Here is a 20,555-nt window from a genome sequence, read left to right on the forward strand (position 1 = left end):
AAAACCTGATCCCCATAACCCTTTAGCTCCAAAAACACAACAAATTAGTATTCTCCATAGCAATTTGGATGACCTCCTCTATCCAATATTTTTCCCTTATGGAGACCAAGGATGGCATGATGGACTCAAACAACAAGGCAAAAGTTCGAGGAGGATCACTCAACTCCAATACTATTGCTATATGTTATCTGTCAGAAATTACTTTAATCCACTCCTCAATGGTGGTAAGCTAACACAGCAATATTTAGTAGATGCTTATGTCAAAATCGAAGCTAATCGCCTACATTACATCCGCAAACACCAAAAAGATTTAAAAGTGGAGGATTACTGCCTCCTTCAAGAACATCTACTCAAAAAATCGGTTCAAAAGGGCATCCCTATTGGGAAAACCGTCATTTTACGATCTTCTTTTGAAGGCAGTCCAAGAAACATGCAGCAGCGCTACCAGGATGCTATGGCTATTGTTACAAAGTATGGTCGACCAGATCTATTTATCACCATTACATGTAATCCTAAGTGGAATGAGATTACTACACATTTAGAACCGTAGCAGCGTGTTGAACACAGACCAGACTTGGTTGCACGTGTCTTTAAAATTAAACTGGAATCCCTCTTAAAAGACATTAGCAGTGGATTATTTGGAAACGTCACTGCAATGGTCCATGTCATTGAATTTCAGAAGCGTGGTCTCCCACACGCTCATATTTTAATTATTCTTGACAGCCTGTCTAAATTACGGACTGAGGCGGACATAGACAATATAGTCTGGGCTGAAATACCTGATGAAACAATCTACCCTCAGCTCCATAACATTGTTCTTCAACACATGATTCATGGTCCCTGTGGAGAACACAATCCTAATTCTCCCTGTATGGATCTTGGAAAGTGTAGCAAAGGTTTCCCAAAACAAAACCAACCATATACCATCAAAGAAAAGGATGGCTATCCCACTTACCGCAGACCCATTGGCAAAACATATGAACACCATTCTAAGACGATTGACAATTCATGGGTAGTTCCATATAACCCATTTTTACTCACCAAATACAAGTGCCATATTAATGTAGAAATATGTGCTTCCATTCAAAGTGTAAAATATTTATTTAAATACGTTTACAAAGGACATGACAAAGCCAACCTTGAAATTTCCCAAAATAACATCCAACATGATGAAACACACCAATTTACGGATACCAGATATGTTAGTGCACCTGAGGCTGCATGGCGGATATTTGCTTTTCCTATGCATAAACAATCTCATGCCATCATTCGCCTAGCCGTACATCTGCCTAATTCTCAACCACTCTATTTTCATGAGAATGACTCTGCAGACAACATCCATCAAAAGCTCAATTCCAATTCTACACTTATGGCGTATTTCAACCTTAATAAGATCGACCACAATGCACATAACTATTTCTAGCGCGAAATTCCAGAACACTACGTTTGGAAACAAGGCACATGGGAACAAAGAAAACGAGGGGGTCTCACAGTTATTGGAAGAATGTATACTGTTAGTGTGAAAGACCAAGAACGCTATTATTTAGGTTTTTTGTTACTGCATGTAAAAGCTGCTACCAGTTTTGACAGCATTAAAACCGTCAATGGAGTTATGCATGAAACCTTTAAGGATGCTGCGTTAGCACTTGGATTATTATTCGATGATAGCATCTGGAGACATACTTTAACAGATGCTTGCATTCTTAACATGCCTTCCCAACTTAGAGACATGTTTGCTTATATCTGTATTTTTGGCCCCCCCAGTAATCCACTTGAATTGTGGAATGAATTTAAGGACCATTTTTTACAAGACTATTGTCATACATACCACAGCAACACTGAAGAGTGTATCGATTGTGAAGGATATGCTATGAAAGATGTCCAAGATGTCCTCATAGTCCATGGAAAAACTTTTGCTGATTATAATTTACCACGCCAGCAAAAAATATTAAACAACTCCTTAAACAATATGATAAGGATTATGAGTTAAAAAAAGCTGCAGAGATGAAAGAAACTCTTAATCAGGAGCAACTTTTTGCCTACGATGTCATTACTGAAGCTTTACAAAATAGCAGTTTAATACCAAAGTGCTTTTTTCTCGATGGACCTGGTGGCAGTGGAAAGACCTACCTATACCATCTACTTACACATCATTTAAGAGGACAAGGAGAAATTGTGTCACCTGCAGCGACTACAGGAATAGCATCTAACTTGATACAAGAAGGCCGAACAATCCACTCTCTATATGGCATACCTATTCCGATCAACGAAACATCTGTTTCCAGGATTAAAAACGATACAAATGCAGGAAAACATTTACAGAGTACAAAACTTTTTATTATTGATGAGTGCACTATGGTCCAAAAACATGCATTGAATGTGATAGATTGACTTCTACGTGACATCATGACAACAAATGTTGCTGAAAAAAATAAAACACCATTTGGAGGTAAAGTTATTGTTCTTGGAGGAGACTTCAGACAATGTCTTCCCGTCATCGCTCATGGAACAAGAATAGACATTGTAGATTCCTGCATTAAATATTCAGAACATTGGCAACATTTTACCAGACTACCGCTAATTAACAACATGCGCTCCACTGATCCTGAATACAGCACTTGGTTGCTTAAACTTGGAAATGGTGAGCTGTCTAATGAACATAACCTTGCAGAGGATGTCATTGAAATTCCTCCAGACATGCTTTGCACTGGCTCTATAGTAACCGAGATCTTTGGAGACCATATTTGCATTGATGTTAATGACCAACAAAGCCTCGACACTGCTGCATCACATGCTATACTATGTCCGAAAAATGATGACGTCGATTTTCTGAACTGTAAAGTAATGGATCGCATTAGTTGTGATTATACTGTATATACAAGTGATGATTCTGTCGATGCTGATGAGGCAGAGGAATGTGAAAACTACCCAGTTGAATTTTTAAACTCTCTGACACCATCAGGAATGCCATCACATCTCTTAAAACTTAAAATTGGCACCATTGTGATGCTATTAAGAAACCTAAACACCAAGAAAGGTCTCTGCAATGGCACTCGCCTCATTGTCATTGCCTTACTCCGCAACATCATACAGGCTAAAGTGATTACTGGCTCAGCTGAAGGAGACATTGTGTTTATTCCACGCATCGATTTGTGTCCTTCAGAAACTGGGTTACCTTTTAAATTAAAACGTCGACAGTTTCCTCTAAAACCTGCTTTTGCTATGACCATTAACAAATCCCAAGGACAGACCCTCAATCGAGTTGGAATTTTTTTGCCCGAACCTGTATTTGCCCATGGACAATTGTATGTTGCATTCTCCCGAGTAAAGCAACGCAGCAACGTTAGGGTCAAAGTGGTGGATACACCACTTCAAGGACAATTGCTACCTAATAGCCCAAAAATCTTCACTAGAAATGTCGTTTACAAAAATGTCTTACTTTAAACTATTTAAGTTGGTCCTGGAATTGATAGATATATAGATATATAAATAATAGTTACATTCTAAATAGATATAGATAATAGACTTCTAAGACTTCTATACATAGCTTGATATATGTTATATATATATAAATATTTTAAGCAGATAGATATATCTTACACTAATTATCTCTTTCACATATATGTCATAGACATATTTAAATCCATAAAAATATACATAGGTATAGGTATATATAGATTTAAAAAAAAAAAGGCAAAAACAAAAAAAATTTAGGCAAACATACGTAGATTTCAACTACATAGCTAACACATACCTACATAACTTAGGTAATAATAATTAATTTTTTATTTATTAATAGAGTACTATTATTTCAATAGCACTTTACATACATCAGTAATACTGTCCTTCTTGAGGCTCACTATGTAAATATCTTATCCACATAAAAACATAGGTGTGATACATCTATCTACTATAATAAATGCGCTAAGCAGCTTCCGGGTTGTAACAACTTCCGTCCAGTTGTAACTGGTGATGTCACAGCACACCTCTTGCCATGTTAACCCTCAACACACCACTCCTCCTCAACACACACTCCTGTCACCTTTCACTATCTCCACTAACGTCCAGTCGCAGGATTTTAGAATACTCAAGATGGCGTGGCCGCAAGAACATGTCGCCGGCGTGGACAACGTCGGGATTTAGGATGGCGCCGGTGGAAGAAGATGTCGGGGATCGTGGAGCAGCGATGATGACGGTGTGAGTATGAGAGACGGAGTGAGAGAAAGGGTCGTATGTGGAGTGAAAGAGTGAGTGGAGATGGTGAAAGGTGAGAGGAGTGTGTGTTGAGGCGGTGTGGTGTGTTCAGGAGGACTGTGTGTTGAGGGTTCACATGGCAAGAGGTGTGTCACTATCCTCCCGATGCGATAGCATCGGGCCTTAATCTACTATGATAAATGCGCTAATCAGCTTCCAGGTTGTAACAACTTCTGTCCAGTTGTAACTGGTGACGTCACAGCACACCTCTTGCCATGTTAACCCTCAACACACCACTCCTCAACACACACTCCTCTCACCTTTCACTATCTCCACTAATGTCCACTCGCAGGATTTCAGAATACTCAAGATGGCATGGCCGCAAGAACATGTCGCCGGCGTGGACAATGTCGGGATCCAGGATGGCGCCGGCGGAAGAAGATGTCGGGGATCGTGGAGCAGCGACGATGACGGTGTGAGTATGAGAGACGGAATGAGAGAAAGGGTCGTATGTGGAGTGAAAGAGTGAGTGGACGTGAGTGGAGATGGTGAAAGGTGAGAGGAGTGTGTGTTGAGGCGGTGTGGTGTGTTGAGGAGGTGTGTGTGTATTGAGGGTTAACATGGCAAGAGGTGTGTCACTATCCTCTCGATGCGATAGCATCGGGCCTTAATCTACTATAATAAATGCGCTAAGCAGCTTCCGGGTTGTAACAACTTCCGTCCAGTTGTAACTGGTGACGTCACAGCACACCTCTTGCCATGTTAACCCTCAACACACCACTCCTCAACACACACTCCTCTCACCTTTCACTATCTCCACTAATGTCCACTCGCAGGATTTCAGAATACTCAAGATGGCATGGCCGCAAGAACATGTCGCCGGCATGGGCAATGTCGGGATCCAGGATGGCGCCGGCGGAAGAAGATGTCGGGGATCGTGGAGCAGCGACGATGACAGTGTGAGTATGAGAGACGGAATGAGAGAAAGGGTCGTATGTGGAGTGAAAGAGTGAGTGGACGTGAGTGGAGATGGTGAAAGGTGAGAGGAGTGTGTGTTGAGGCAGTGTGGTGTGTTGAGGAGGTGTGTGTATTGAGGGTTAACATGGCAAGAGGTGTGTCACTATCCTCTCGATGCGATAGCATCGGGCCTTAATCTACTATAATAAATGCGCTAAGCAGCTTCCGGGTTGTAACAACTTCCGTCCAGTTGTAACTGGTGACGTCACAGCACACCTCTTGCCATGTTAACCCTCAACACACCACTCCTCAACACACACTCCTCTCACCTTTCACTATCTCCACTAATGTCCACTCGCAGGATTTCAGAATACTCAAGATGGCATGGCCGCAAGAACATGTCGCCGGCGTGGACAATGTCGGGATCCAGGATGGCGCCGGCGGAAGATGTCGGGGATCATGGAGCAGCGACGATGACGGTGTGAGAATGAGAGACGGAGTGAGAGAAAGGGTCGTATGTGGAGTGAAAGAGTGAGTGGACGTGAGTGGAGATGGTGAAAGGTGAGAGGAGTGTGTGTTGAGGCGGTGTGGTGTGTTGAGGAGGTGTGTGTGTATTGAGGGTTAACATGGCAAGAGGTGTGTCACTATCCTTTCGATGCGATAGCATCGGGCCTTAATCTACTATAATAAATGCGCTAAGCAGCTTCCGGGTTGTAACAACTTCCGTCCAGTTGTAACTGGTGACGTCACAGCACACCTCTTGCCATGTTAACCCTCAACACACCACTCCTCAACACACACTCCTCTCACCTTTCACTATCTCCACTAATGTCCACTCGCAGGATTTCAGAATACTCAAGATGGCATGGCCGCAAGAACATGTCGCCGGCGTGGACAACGTCGGGATCCAGGATGGCGCCGGCGGAAGAAGATGTCGGGGATCATGGAGCAGCGACGATGACAGTGTGAGTATGAGAGACGGAGTGAGAGAAAGGGTCATATGTGGAGTGAAAGAGTGAGTGGATGTGAGTGGAGATGGTGAAAGGTGAGAGGAGTGTATGTTGAGGAGGTGTGTGTGTATTGAGGGTTAACATGGCAAGAGGTGTGTCACTATCCTCTCGATGCGATAGCATCAGGCCTTAATCTAGTATTATATAGTTTCCTCTGCTGTTATGTATAGTGCTGTCTCTTGCATAGTGTATTCTTGTTATTTTTGTTATTCACAGCGCCCTCTTTTATTACATAGTCCGCTCTTTTGTTAGATATAAAATGACTGCTGATGGAGGAGCCGGTGACCAGACAACCAGTCCATCATCTCCTCCATTAGAAAAGAAGCTTTACCATGCTCCATCAGCCATCATTGCATTATACAGCTAACAAGACAGGACAGTATGTAATAAACAGGGCTCTATGTAATCCAATATGTAAGGGATGGTGCTGTATATAGCAAGAGAGGGCACTGTATAAGGCATGGCAAGATACATAAATGTATATTTATATATAATGTATGTAGCTTTGTTGCCATAAAAGGAGGGGACCCAGACACATTTCTTGCACAGGGGCCCCAAGCTGTCAGTGTTCGCATGTATGGCACAATTTGCTATGTAAGTGTGGAGAGAAGGGCACCCGCAGAGTTTCCGGGCCGGACCAAGGGGACCGCCATCTAGGTTCCTAAGGGAACTGTACCCAGGGAGTGAAAGAGGGAGGTGGATGGCTGAGAGTGACAGAACAGCAAGGGGAGGGGCGAGTATAAAAGGGACAGGAAACGCGCAGGGGAGTCAGTTGGCAGCACGGCAGAAACAGAGCAGGAGACTGTGTGAGTTTGAGAAAGCCGGAGCAACGGAGACTGAAGGGAGAGGAGGCCAGCAGCTTAGGGGACACTTACAGTGGCCTGTCGTTAGGAGACGCTGGGATTACCGACCAGAGACTACCGCTTCACTCCAGTCCGGAGTCGCTGCCTACCCACGTACAACTGCGGCCGTTGCCGCTGTACTCCAGCCTGTCACGCACTGTCCGCTGCCTCTCACAGTGACTACCGCTCGATTTCAGCCTGCAGTTGCGGCCTACCGCGGCCTTCCGTGGATGCTGCCGCCCAGGTGCAGCCCGCGGTTGTGGCCTGTTCATCACCCACAGCTGCCATTCCCCCGCTGCAGTCGGCAGTTGGGGCCTGCTCCTTGCTAGCAGAGAGACTTAGTGCATAGCCCCAGACAGTGCACGTAGCCTGTAAACCGCCATCCTTGGAAACTTCGACACAACCCTGCTTGGGGGGACAGGAGTCTCCTAAAAACCCATGACTATGCGTGACCCCGCTGTCTTCATAGGGGGTCGCCACCTCAAAGGACCCCTTCAGGGCCTGTTGTGCCCCTACTCCCCTGGGTGCCGGAGCACCCGAAGAAGACGCCAGATCCTCAACAACTGGGCCCAGCAACTACGACACCAAAGTATCTTCAGAGATGCTGAGGGATGACAGAATGGATAAGTGGCAATATAGAAACTAAGGACCCGTAGTCGGCCATACCGCGGCCTTATAGTAGCTGGCCTCTGCTGGGGTAGTCGTACTCCCTTTAACAGTGTTTGGTTGTTTTGAGTCCCTGCGTGGACATTTATTGTTATTTTTTCTGGTTGCTTAGTATAGCCCTAGTGGCATTAATTTATAAAAGTTATTTTCAAAAGTATACTCAGTCTCGCGACTCGTCACTGCATCCTGTGTACCTGCTTTACCACATATGCAGTGTATGGCACTGGTCTTGGGGGAGGCTTATGTGTAGCATATTTTTGAAGGACATTGTGTGTATATGGCACAGTAGGTACTATATTAAGGACATCACTGCATTCTGCTTGCAGTGTCCAGCTCTGCATTAATGGTGTCAGTAGTGTTAAAGTTGTCCCTTAAATGACATCACCTACCGAAAGGTCCAGCTGCTGAGATCCATAATAAATGTACCATCACTCAGGGGTCAGGCTGCAGGATAAGGGTCTCAAAGTCCCTTGTGGCCACTGAGTGATAGTATACATATGCATCCACAATGCCTCAATACTGCTGCACTCACATAAGGGACTTTGAGATCCCATTTAGTGATCAGCGAGTATACTCGTTACTCGAGTTTTCCCGAGCATGCTCAGGTGAACTCCGCGTATTTGGATGTGCTCGGAGATTTAGTTTCTGTCTGCGACAGAAATTAAATCTCTGAGCACATCAAAATACGCGGAGATCTCCCGAGCATGCTTGGGAAAACCCGAGCAACAAGTATACTTGCTCATCACTAATCCCATTCTCAAGTGGATCCCCCCCCGATCTTCACATCCAGACCACCAATGTTTTTACATTCTGAATTTACCTTGCTGGACAGCACTGTGGCTCAGTGGTTAGCACTGTTATTTTGCAGAGCTGGGGTACTAGGTTCAAATGCCACCAAGGCAGAGGCGTATCCAGGGGGGGGCAGCCGGGGCAGTTGCCCCGGGCGCAGCCAGCAGGGGGGCGCAGTCGGGCCGCCTAATGCAGAGGTCTGCAGTGTCTCCCCCCGGCGGCTGCGTTCTGCTGCTCCCCGTCCTGAGAGTTGGCGGTTCTCTGCGCCGGCTCCCAGGCAGCAATTGTACTGTCGTCTATACAGACGCCAGTAAAATTGAAGCTCTGACCGCCGGGTCTGAGCGACATCAGCAGCGTGATCAGGTCATGTGATCACGCTGCTGACGTCACTCCCCGGTGCCCAGAGTGAACACTGGTGGTAAGTGTGCTCCTCTGTGGAGCTGAAGAATCAATGAAGATGGGAGATGGGGGGTGTTCATGAGTGGGGGGATAATGAGTGGAAATGGGGGTCAATGTGGGGATGGGGGTTAATGAGTGGGGGAGTTAATGCGTGGAGATGGGGGTTAATGTGGGGATGGGGGTTATTGAGTGGAGATGGGGGTTAATGTGGGGATAGGAGTTAATGAGTGGAGATGGGGGTTAATGAGTGGGGGGGTTAATGAGTGGAGATGGGGGCTAATGTGTGGGGGTTAATGTGTGTGGGTTAATGAGTGGGGATGGGGTTAATGTGTGTGGGGTTAATGAGTGGGGGGGTTAATGAGTGGAGATGGGGGTTAATGAGTGGGGGGGTTAATGAGTGGAGATGGGGGTTAATGTGTGGGGGATTTGGAGTGGAGGGTACATAATGTGTGGGGGGATTTGGGAGTAGGGACGGGGGGTTATTGAGTGGGGATGGGGGATTTAATGTGTGTGGGGGGATTTGGAGTGGGCATGGGGGGGTATTTAATGTGTGTGAGGGATCTGGAGTGGGGATGGGGGATTTAATGTGTGTGGGGGGATTTGGAGTGGGGATGGGGGGAACTTAATGTGTGTGGGGGATTGGGGATTTGGAGTGGGGATGGGATTTAATGTGTGTGGGGAGATTTGAGGACACAAAATGAAGAGTATGTACGTATGAGGGCATGTATGAGGAAACAGTTTGCGGGATGGGTGCAGACAGTAAGGGGTGCGAACGGGTAAATGTAAGTGGACACAGTATGAGTAGCGATGGGAAAAATGGAAGTGGACACAGTATGGGGAGTGAGGGTGATGGGATGTGTTTAGACAGTATGGGGAGTCGGGTAAGTGTGAGCAGACAGTATAGAGAGTGAGGGGGTAAATATATGAGGAGACAGTATGGTGAACAGAGGGATGTTAGAGGAGACAGTATGAGGAGGGAGGGGAATAGTGTGAGGCGATAGTATATTGCAGATATTTTTATTTAGGGGCATTATAATGACACTTCTATCTTTAAGGGCATCATATGGAGATTTGCTGCAGGAGACCGGAGATGATGGAAGTCTGCAGAGGCCACTGTGGATGAGAAAACTCATCATGGGGTCTGGACAAGAAGAAGAAAAAGAGAACGACGCCAGAGACAACATCATCTATTAGGTACCTGGATGTAAATATTATTTGTGATACTGACTTATTCTTGTGTTTTTATTTATGTTAGGAACATTAACCCCTTCACCCCCAAGGGTGGTTTGCACGTTCATGACCGGGCCAATTTTTACAATTCTGACCACTGTACCTTTATGAGGTCATAACTCTGGAACGCTTCCATGGATCCCGGTGATTCTGACATTGTTTTCTCGTGACATATTGTACTTCATGATAGTGGTAAAATTTCATTCAAATAACTTGCGTTTATTTGTGAGAAAAATGGAAATTTGGCGAAAATTTTGAAAATTTCGCAATCTTCCAAATTTGAATTTTTATGCCCTTAAATCACAGAGATACAGCACACAAAAAACTTGATAACTAACATTTCCCACATGTTTACTTTACATCAGCACAATTTTGGAACCAAAATTTTTTTTTGTTAGGAAGTTATAAGGGTTAAAAGTTGACCAGCGATTTCTCATTTTTACAACACCATTTTATTTTTAGGACCACATCACATTTGAGGTCACTTTGAGGGGTCTATATGATAGAAAATACCCAAAAGTGACACAATTCAAAAAACTGCACCCCTTAAGGTGCTCAAAACCACATTCAAGAAGTTTATTAACCCTTTAGGTGCGTCACATGAATTCTTTTGAATATTTAAAAAAAAATGAACATCTAACTTTTTTTCACAAAAAAAATACTTCAGGTTCAATTTTTTTTATTTTACCAAGGGTAACAGGAGAAATTGGACTGCAAAAGTTATTGTGCAATTTGTCCTGAGTACGCTGATACCTGATATGTGGGGGGGGAACAACTATTTCGGTGCATGGCAGAGCTCAGAATGGAAGGAGCGCCGTTTGACTTTTTCAATGCAAAATTGGCTGGAATTCAGATCGGACGCCATGTCACGTTTGGAGAGTCCCTGATGTACCTAAACAGTGGAAACCCCCTACAAGTGACCCCATTTTGGAAACTAGACCCCCAAGGAACTTATCTAGATATGTGGTGAGAACTTTGAACCCACAAGGGCTTTACAGAAGTTTATAACGTGCAGCGGTAGAAATAAAAAATCATATTTTTTCCACAAAAATGATCTTTTCACCCTCAATTCTTATATTTCCAAGGGTAACAGGACCCTAAAAGTTATTGTGCAATTTGTTCTGAGTATGCTGATACCCCACATGTGGGGGTAAACCACTATTTGGGCGCATGGCAGAGCTCGGAAGGGAAGCAGCGCCATTTGACGTTTTTGGCTGGAATTGAGATCGGACACCATGTCGCGTTTTGAAAACCCCTGATGTACCTAAACAGTGGAAACCCCCCACAAATGACACCATTTTGTAAACTAGACCCCCCAAGGAACTTATCTAGATGTGTGGTGAGCACTTCGAACCCCCCAGTGCTTCACAGAAGTTTATAACGCCCGGGCGTGAAAATAAAAAATTTGTATTTTTTCCACAAACATGATCAATTAGTCCCCAATTTTTTCATTTTCCCAAGGGTAACAGGAGAAATTGGACCCCAAAGGTTGTTGTCCAATTTGTCATGAGTACGCTGACACCCCATATGTGGGAGAAAACTACTGTATGGGCACACGTCGGGGCTCGGAAGGGAAGTAGCGAAGTTTTGGAATGCAGACTTTGATGGAATGGTCTGCGGGTGTCATATAGCCTTTGGAGAGCCCCTAATGTACCTAAACAGTGGAAACCCCCACAAATGACCCCATTTTGGAAACGAGACCCCCTAAGGAACTTATCTAGATGTGTGGTGAGCACTTTGAACCCCCAAGGGCTTCACAGAAGTTTATAATGCCCGGGCATGAAAATAAAAAAATCGTATTTTTTCCACAAACATGATCAATTAGTCCCCAATTTTTTTATTTTCCCAAGGGTAACAGGAGAAATTGGACCCCAAAAGTTGTTGTCCAATTTGTCATGAGTACGCTGACATCCCATATGTGGGAGAAAACTATTGTATGGACACACGTCGGGGCTCGGAAGGGAAGCAGTGACATTTTGGAATGCAGACTTTGATGGAATGGTCTGCGGGTGTCATGTGCGTTTGGAGAGCCCCTGATGTACCTAAACTATTGAAACTCCCCACAAGTGACCCCGTTTTCGACACTAGGCCCCCCACGGAACTTATCTAGATGTGTGGTGAGCACTTTGAACCCCTAAGTGCTTCACAGAAGTTTATAACGCTCGGGCGTGAAAATAAGAAATTTTTTCCACAAAAATGATTTTTTTGCCCCCAATTTTTTATTTTCTTAAGGGTAACAGGAGAAATTGGACCCCAAAAATTGTTTTGCAATTTGACCTGAGTAGGCTGATACCCTACATGTGGGGGTAAAACACTGTTTGGGCGCATGGCAGAGCTTGGAAGGGAAGGAGCACCATTTGACATTTTCAACTCAGAATTGGCTGGAATTGAGATCAGACGCCATGTTGCATTTGGAGAGCCCCTGATGTGCCCAAACAGTGGAAACCCCCAATTCTAACTCCAACCCGAACCCCAACACACCCCTAACCCTAATCTCAGCCCTAACCCTAAACCTAGCCCTAACCCTAACGGAAAAATGGAAATAAATACATTTTTTTTATTTTATTATTTTTTTCCTAACTAAGGGGGTGATAACGGGGGGGTTGATTTACTATTTATGGCGGTTTTTATGTTTGGCAGCTGTCACACGCTAAAAGACACTTTTTATTGTAAAAATAGTTTTTGCATCACCACATATTGAGAGCTATAATTTTTCCATATTTTGATGAACAGAGTCATGTGAGATCTTATTTTTTGCAGGATGCGTTGGCATTTTTATTAGTATCATTTTCGAGCACGTGACATTTTTTGATCGCTTTTTATTCCGATTTTTGGGACGCAGAATGAACAAAAACCAGCGTTTCATGAACTTCTTTTGGGGGGTGCGTTTACACCGTTCCGCGTGCGATAAAATTGATAAAGCGGCTTTATTCTTCGGGTCAGTACGGTTACAGTGATACCTCATTTAGGTCTTTTTTTATGTTTTGGCGCTTTTATGCAATGAAAACTATTTTATATAAAAAATAATTATTTTTGCATCGCTTTATTCTGCGAGCTATAACTTTTTTATTTATTTGCGGATGATGCTGTGTGGCGGCTCGTTTTTTGTGGGACAAGATGACGTTTTCAGCGGTACCATGGATATTTATATGCGTCTTTTTGATCGCGCGTTATTACACTTTTTGTTTGGCGGTATGATAATAAATCATTATTTTTTGCTTCGTTTTTTATTTTTATTTTTTAAGGGGTTCACTAAAGGGGTTAACTAATGGGACAGTTTTATAGGGTGGGTCGTTACGGATGCGGCGATACCTAATATGTGTACTTTTATTGTTTTTGTTTTTTTATTTCTAAAAAATGGATTTATTTGGGGGAATTTTTTTTTTTTTTTCTAATTTATTTGGCGATTTTTTAAAAATTTATTTTAACACTTTTTTTTAATTTTTTTTTACTTTATTAAATAGTCCCAGGTGGGACATCACTGTCCTGTGACAGATCGCTGATCTGTCACATCACAGATCACTGGGACAGATCAGCAATCTGTCACAGGCACTGCAGAAGGCTTCCTCATGCCTGTGCTTTGCAGGCATTGAGGAAGCCAGCTTCCTGCAGGCCCCCGAAGGCCCCCGTCGCCATCTTGGATTCGGGGGCCTGCAGGAAAGGAGCCCCCGGCAGCAGCGCTGCACATTGCGCTGCCGTGGGGGGCTCAGGGAAGCACGGAGGGAGCCCCCTCCCTGCCGATGCTTCCCTTTAACCTCCGGTACACCGCGATCATGTTTGATCTCGGTGTGCAAGGGGTTAACGTGTCGGGGGCGGTCCGTGACCGCCCCTGACACATTGTGCTGGGTGTCAGCTGTGATAATCAGCTGACACCCGGCCGCGATCAGCGGCGCTCACCACGTGGGCGCCCCTGATCGCGGTAGACGTACTATCCCGTCCATGGGCATAGGGGCCCGGGTCCCATGGACGGGATAGTACGTCTCATGTCAGGAAGGGGTTAAAGGGGTTCTCCAGGTTTGTGCTGAGTCTGCAGTCATTCTATGTGACTGCAGACTTCTGAATTCTCACAGTGCTCATTGAACGCTGTCAGGATTCTCTCATGCAGGTAATTTACATACATACGGTCATATGCTGACTAGACATGTGTGGCCTCACTCAATGAAAATGAACAGAGCGAGGCCAGGCATGTCTAGTCAGAATGTGGCCAGAAGTATACAAATCACATACCTGTGCTGACATGATTGTACATCGGCAAGGGAGAATCCTAAAAGTGTGGAGTGCATTAGTTGTGAGAATTCAGAGGCTGCAATGTCAGGACTCAGCTCTGAAGGTTCCAGTAGTCATCACAGACACTTCACTCATATGCGATTTTCATATATGGTCCTGTGACAACGAGCTTCTCTTCCTGCTTTCAGTTTTTTACTGAACATTGAGAGCATTAGGGAGAGCAGCTTGTAGGTACATGGCTAAGTGTGCAAATCGCATATGTACTTGGGGGGGCGCCAAAACAAATTCTTCCCCCGGGTGCCAGAAAGCTTAGATACGCCTCTGCACCAAGGACAATATCTACAAGAGTTTGTATGTTTCCTCCAGGTTCTCCAGTTTCCTCGTGGTCAACGCTCATAGCAAGTGAGCATGTCTGCTACACACAAGTGATCTGATCATTGCCTTTGTGTAGCAGAGGCAATGAAAGTACTGCAGCTTCTAGTTCCCCATGAAGACTATTGAAGCATGGTAAAAGTAATAAAAGAGTTTAAAAAAAAAAACAAATATATATAATAATAATAATAATCTTTATTTATATAGCGCCAACATATTCCGCAGCGCTTTACAGTTTAACAGTTTCAAAACACAAGTCATAAGTAACAACGTTAACAATACAATAATTGAAGCAAAATAAGACGAAATGAGATGACCCTGCTTGTGAGAGCTTACAATCTACAATGAGGTGGGGGAGATACAAAGTACAGGTGTGTATTTACAATTGTGTATTTACAATGAAGGTCCAGCCATCTTGAGGGAGTGAAGGATAGATGGAGATAGTGAATGGGCTACACAAGCACACTTACAGAGAATTACTTTGATCAGTGAACGCGATAGGCCTCTCTGAACAAGTGTGTTTTGAGGGAGCGCCTAAAACTATGCAAATTGTGGATAGTCCTGATTTCTTGGGGTAGAGCATTCCAGAGGATAGGAGCGGCACGGGAGAAGTCTTGGAGTCGGGAGTGGGAGGTACGGATTAGTGCAGAGGTTAGTCGAAAGTCGTTTGCTGAGCGCAGCGATCGGCTAGGCCGATAGACAGAAATGAGGGAAGAAATGTAAGGGGGTGCTGCACTGTGGAGAGCTTTGTGGGTGAGAACAAGTACTTTGAATTGGATCCTATAATGAATGGGCAGCCAATGTAAGGACTGGCGAAGAGCGGATGCGTCCGAGTACCGATTAGCCAGATGGACGATCCTGGCCGCTGCATTAAGTATGGACTGGAGGGGGGATAGTCGAGTGACGGGGAGGCCAATTAATAGAGCATTGCAGTAATCCAGGCGGGAGTGGATCAATGCAACAGTGAGGGTTTTTGTTGTTTCCATAGTGAGAAAAGGGCGGATTCTAGAGATGTTCTTTAGGTGTAAGCGGCAAGAGCGGGCAAGAGATTGTATATGGGATGTGAAGGAGAGATTGGTGTCAAACAAAACACCCAGACAGCGTGCCTGCTGCCGGGGTGTTATTGTAGTACCATCCACGGAGAGGGAAATGTCAGATTTAGGGAGGTTAGTAGACAGCGGGAGCAGAAGAAGTTCAGTTTTAGAGAGGTTGAGTTTCAGATAGAGAGAGAGTGGACATGATGTTGGAGACTGCGGACAGACAGTCACTGGCGTTCTGTAGTACAGCGGGGGTGAGGTCGGGGGAAGATGTGTATAGTTGTGTGTCATCAGCATAAAGATGGTACTGAAAGCCAAATCTGCTGATGGTCTGTCCAATTGGGGCTGTGTAGAGAGAGAAAAGAAGGGGACCAAGGACTGAGCCCTGAGGTACCCCAACAGCAAGAGGAAGAGAAGATGACGTGGAGCCAGAGAACAAAACACTGAAGGAGCGGTCAGAGAGATAGGAAGAGAACCAGGAGAGAGCAGTGTCCTTAATGCCTAGTGATTGGAGCCTAGAGAGTAGGAGATGGTGGTCAACAGTATCGAAAGCTGCAGATAGGTCAAGAAGAATGAGCACAGAGTGGTCACCGTTACGTTTTGCTGTCAGAAGGTCATTGGTCACTTTGATGAGTGCAGTTTCAGTCGAATGTAAGGGGCGGAAGCCAGACTGTGAAGGGTCTAGAAGGGAGTGAGAGGAGAGGTAACGGGTAAGGCGGGAGTAAACTAGGCGTTCCAAAAGTTTAGAGATGAAGGGGAGATTGGAGACTGGTCTGTGGTTGTTTGTGCAGGATGGGTCGAGAGCAGGTTTCTTTAGTAATGGAGTAACAATGGCGTGTTTGAAGGAGGATGGGAAAATGCCCGAGGAGAGGGAGAGATTAAAGATTGTAGTTAGGTGGGCTGTGACGACTGGAGATGTGAGGGCATGGGGTCGGTAGTGCATGTAGTCGGACGAGAAAAAGAGCGGAGTCTGGAGACTTCTTCTGTGATGGGATCAAATGTGGAAAGTGAGCCAGGGGAGATGCAGGAAGGGATGGGAGTCACAGCACTTGGTGGTTGGGAGCAGATTTCTTGACGGATATTATCTATTTTTTCTGTAAAGTGGGAGGCCAGGTCATCAGCACAAATGTCTGTGATAGGGGCTTGTGCTTTAGGCCTGAGGAGGGAGTGAAAAGTGTCAAAAAGTTTCTTGGGGTTGTTGGCTAGTGAGGAGATCAGGGTGGTGAAGTAGGTCTGCTTGGCGAGGTGAAGGGCAGCGTTATAGGTTCTTAACATTAATTTGAAGTGGATGAAGTCTTCTGGTGTGTGGGTTTTTCTCCATAGGCGTTCAGCACTCCTGGAGCATCGCTGGAGAAGTTGAGTTTGCGATGTGAGCCAGGGCTGTTTTACTCTGTGTTTGGAGGTTCTGAGGGTGAGGGGAGCTACTTGGTCAAGGGTGCTTCTAAGAGTGTCATTGTAGTGATGAACAGCCAGATTAGGACAGGAAAGAGAGGAGATTGGGGACAGTGATGAGTGTAGGGAATCTGAAAGTGTCTGAGGGTTAATGGCTTGTAGATTTCTGAATGTGTGATAGGTAGGAGTGTGCTGGGGTGCATGAGGATTTGTGAGCGTGAAGGAGAGAATGTTGTGGTCAGAGAGTGGAAGCGGTGAGTTATTTAGGTGGGAGATTGAACAGAGCCGGCAGAAGACCAGATCAAGGGTGTTACCGTCCTTATGTGTCTCAGAGATTGAATGCTGTGAGAGGCCTAGAGAGGTGGTTAGTGATAGAAGCTGGGATGCAGATGTGGAAGTAGGGCTGTTAATGGGGATGTTGAAGTCTCCCAGGATGAGGGTTGGTAGTTCTGAGGACATGAAGTGCGGCAGCCAGGCTGAAAAGTGGTCAAGGAAGTGGGTGGGTGAGCCTGGAGGCCGGTATATGACCGCTACCCTGAGGGAGAGGGGACGGAAGAGCCTGATGGTGTGGACCTCAAAAGAAGGGAATAAGAGTGATGGAACTGGGGGGATGACATGGAAAGTGCATTGTGGGGACAGGAGTATGCCGACTCCACCACCATGTCTGTTTGTGGGTCTCGGGGAGTGAGAGAATTGTAAGCCACCGTAGGAAATGGCAGCAGGAGAGACAGTGTCAGAATCCTGAATCCAGGTTTCAGTGAGGGCCAACAGATTAAGAGAGTTGTTCAGAAAATAGTGGTGTAGGAAAGGAAGCTTGTTACAAGCAGACCGTGGATTCCAGAGGGCACAATTAAAAGATGTAGATGAGGGAGAGCAAGTAATGTTAATAAGATTATTATGGTTTCGATATGAGGTAGGGTAGGGGTTGAGGTAGGGGGATGGTGGACCAGGGTTGGGGGAGATGTCCCCTGAAATCAGTAGGAGTAGGAAGATAAAGAGCAAATAGTTATTGGAATTGTAAGTGTTTTTTTTCTGTGATGTGGTTGGGCAAGATGGGCTGAGGTTTCTCAGGCCTTAAAGGGAATCGGTCACCCCTTTTTTGAGACATCATATAATGATATCATTCAATTGTGTGTCACATAAGGATTCTCTTAGTACTTTTGCTTCCCCCTGACCCCGCACCTTTCATGCATAAATACCTTGTTTATATCGGTTCAGATGTATGTAAACTGCCACGGTCCGGTCCGATGGGCGGGGCTTATTCAACTGCTCCCCCCCTCCCTGTCTTGCTCTACACAAGAAGAAATGCATAGAGCAAGACAGGGAGGGGACAACTACATAATGTGCCAAGTTCAAACAAGTACATGCAAAAAAAAAACCAAAACACAAAACTTTGGTTCCCCACCCCAAGTGACCTCAGTCCACCAGGTTTTTCTCTTCCCATTTGCTATCAATCATGTGCATTCAGTGTGTGTACTAAACTACTTACCCATTAGTGACTTTGGCAGTTTGTAGAGCGGGTCTGGTCCACTGCCTGCATCATGTGACTTGCCTCACTTTCGTGCCAGATCAGATGAGCCCCATTCTGGCTTCATGCTAGTCACAACTGCAGTCATGTGGTCCATGAAAGGACTGCATGTAAGTATTTGCATGCACACACTGGACCTACATTAATGATAGCAAACTAAGTGGAAAAAAAAGTGATACTTTAAATATCTTCACAGGAATGAAATACAATGCAAGGACAGACACCGAAGGATATGGAACAAATTCTTTGGTAACACCAAGAATAACTGAGAAAGGGAATCTGTAAGCAGGATTTCACCCCACAAAATAGCTATGCGTACATGAAGGGCTTTCAAAAGTCAAATCCAGCAATAACTTTACAAGGCCAGTCCATTCCTTTACCATTGAGAAATCTTACAAATTGATATGCAAATAAGGCTGAAGAACTATTTGTAGATCTGGAGTGACAGAGGCTTAAGATCTAGTCCCCACGTCCTCCTGCTTGACCGACTGCTCCCCTACACGAAGTTTCACAGCACAGAAGGCTACCAATCAATATATATGTATATATATATATATATATATATATATATGTAAATAAAAGTTCAAATCGTAATGACCTGGAGATTCATAATGGTAGGTCAGTTTTAGCATTTAGTGAACCTAGTAAAAAAGCCAAACAAAAAAACAACTGTGGAATTGCTTTTTTTTTGCTATGTTTGCGTACTTGGAATTTTTTTTTCCCGTTTTCCAGTACACGACACGCTAAAACCATTGGTATCATTCAAAAGTGCAACTTGTCTTGCAAAAAAAAAAAGCCCTCACATGGCTATATTGACCAAAATATAAAGAAGCTGAAATAACCTAATAAAAGAATAGTAATAAAAAAAGATTATTTGTATCTGTTGTTACAAAATACATTTGCCTTCAGAGACACACATTCATCTTTACATACTTTTTCACATTTGTTCCCATTTTCAAATCGGTACAGATCAGTTAAACAAAATAAATGAAATCCTAGACTTGCCTTCCACTACTCTGTAGCCCTGGTCCTAGAAAGTTTTCTTGTTTTGTTTACACACCCCTGTTCTATTCCCAGGGTTTCCCCTCCCCCATTTGTATTTTCTGCACACTGTTGTATAGCTGGAAACATAGCGCAGCACTATACCTTCTGATACACAATAGATCTGTGTGTGTTCTGCAGCCTCCAGATTACCAGCAACTGCACACCAGCAGCTTGGCCCCCAGCATTGCCTTCTGTTGTCCTCTTTCCCTTTTACTCTTTCCCTTCCTGTCATGCTGGTTCTTGCTGGCAGATTATTTTTCTGATCCTGTCATTGGATCCCAAACACACAGATCCACCCTCTGCTTCTGGAAATGTGACACCTACAACCTGTTATCTCTCGTTTCCATAATACTCTGCAGGAGGACTGGGAGGGAAACGGTTGCAAAAAATGCAGACAACTAAATTCCTTGGTCAGGAGTAAAAAGTATTAAGATATGAGAGTCCTCAGTGGTTGATACCTTTTAACGGCTAAGTGAAAAGATGGTAACAAATTGCAAGCTTTCAAGACTATTCAGGTCTCTTCATTACGTTAGAATAACACAAAATCTGAGGAGTCACATATTTATACACAACACAGTACAGAAATAACGCAATAGATAAGACAAGTGACGTAAAGCAGAACTATCATTATGGGAGAGGGATAAACATAAATATTGGAACAGTTCATAGATAAGGAGTGAGAAAGTTTTATTGTCCTGTGATTGAGGTCTGGTTGTGATGCCCCCACAAGGTCAGAGGAGCACATTTCTTTGAAAGACATAAATCCATGCCACACATTTATTCCTGCATTAAGTGTGTCAAAGGTTGGCCTGGATTGACGTTCTAAACAAGAAAATAAGAAACACGTAAGAAAATGTGAACATTAAAA

At 44.5% G+C, this 20,555-nt stretch overlaps 1 protein-coding gene across 2 annotated transcripts in view; it reads right to left on the reverse strand.

The window, feature by feature from the left end:
* BBOX1 (gamma-butyrobetaine hydroxylase 1) overlaps nt 1–19,922 on the reverse strand; it is a 426,402-nt gene extending 406,480 nt beyond the window's left edge. For both annotated transcript variants that reach the window (XM_073573872.1, XM_073573871.1), the window contains exon 1: nt 19,790–19,922. The gene's annotated coding sequence lies outside the window, so the exon portion shown is untranslated. The remainder of the gene's footprint in view (nt 1–19,789) is intronic.
* Nucleotides 19,923–20,555: the final 633 nt, after the last annotated feature.

The sequence above is a fragment of the Dendrobates tinctorius genome, unplaced genomic scaffold, assembly GCF_039654945.1.
Source record: "Dendrobates tinctorius isolate UK_male_01 unplaced genomic scaffold, ASM3965494v1 ptg000037l, whole genome shotgun sequence".
NCBI lineage: Eukaryota > Metazoa > Chordata > Amphibia > Anura > Dendrobatidae > Dendrobates > Dendrobates tinctorius.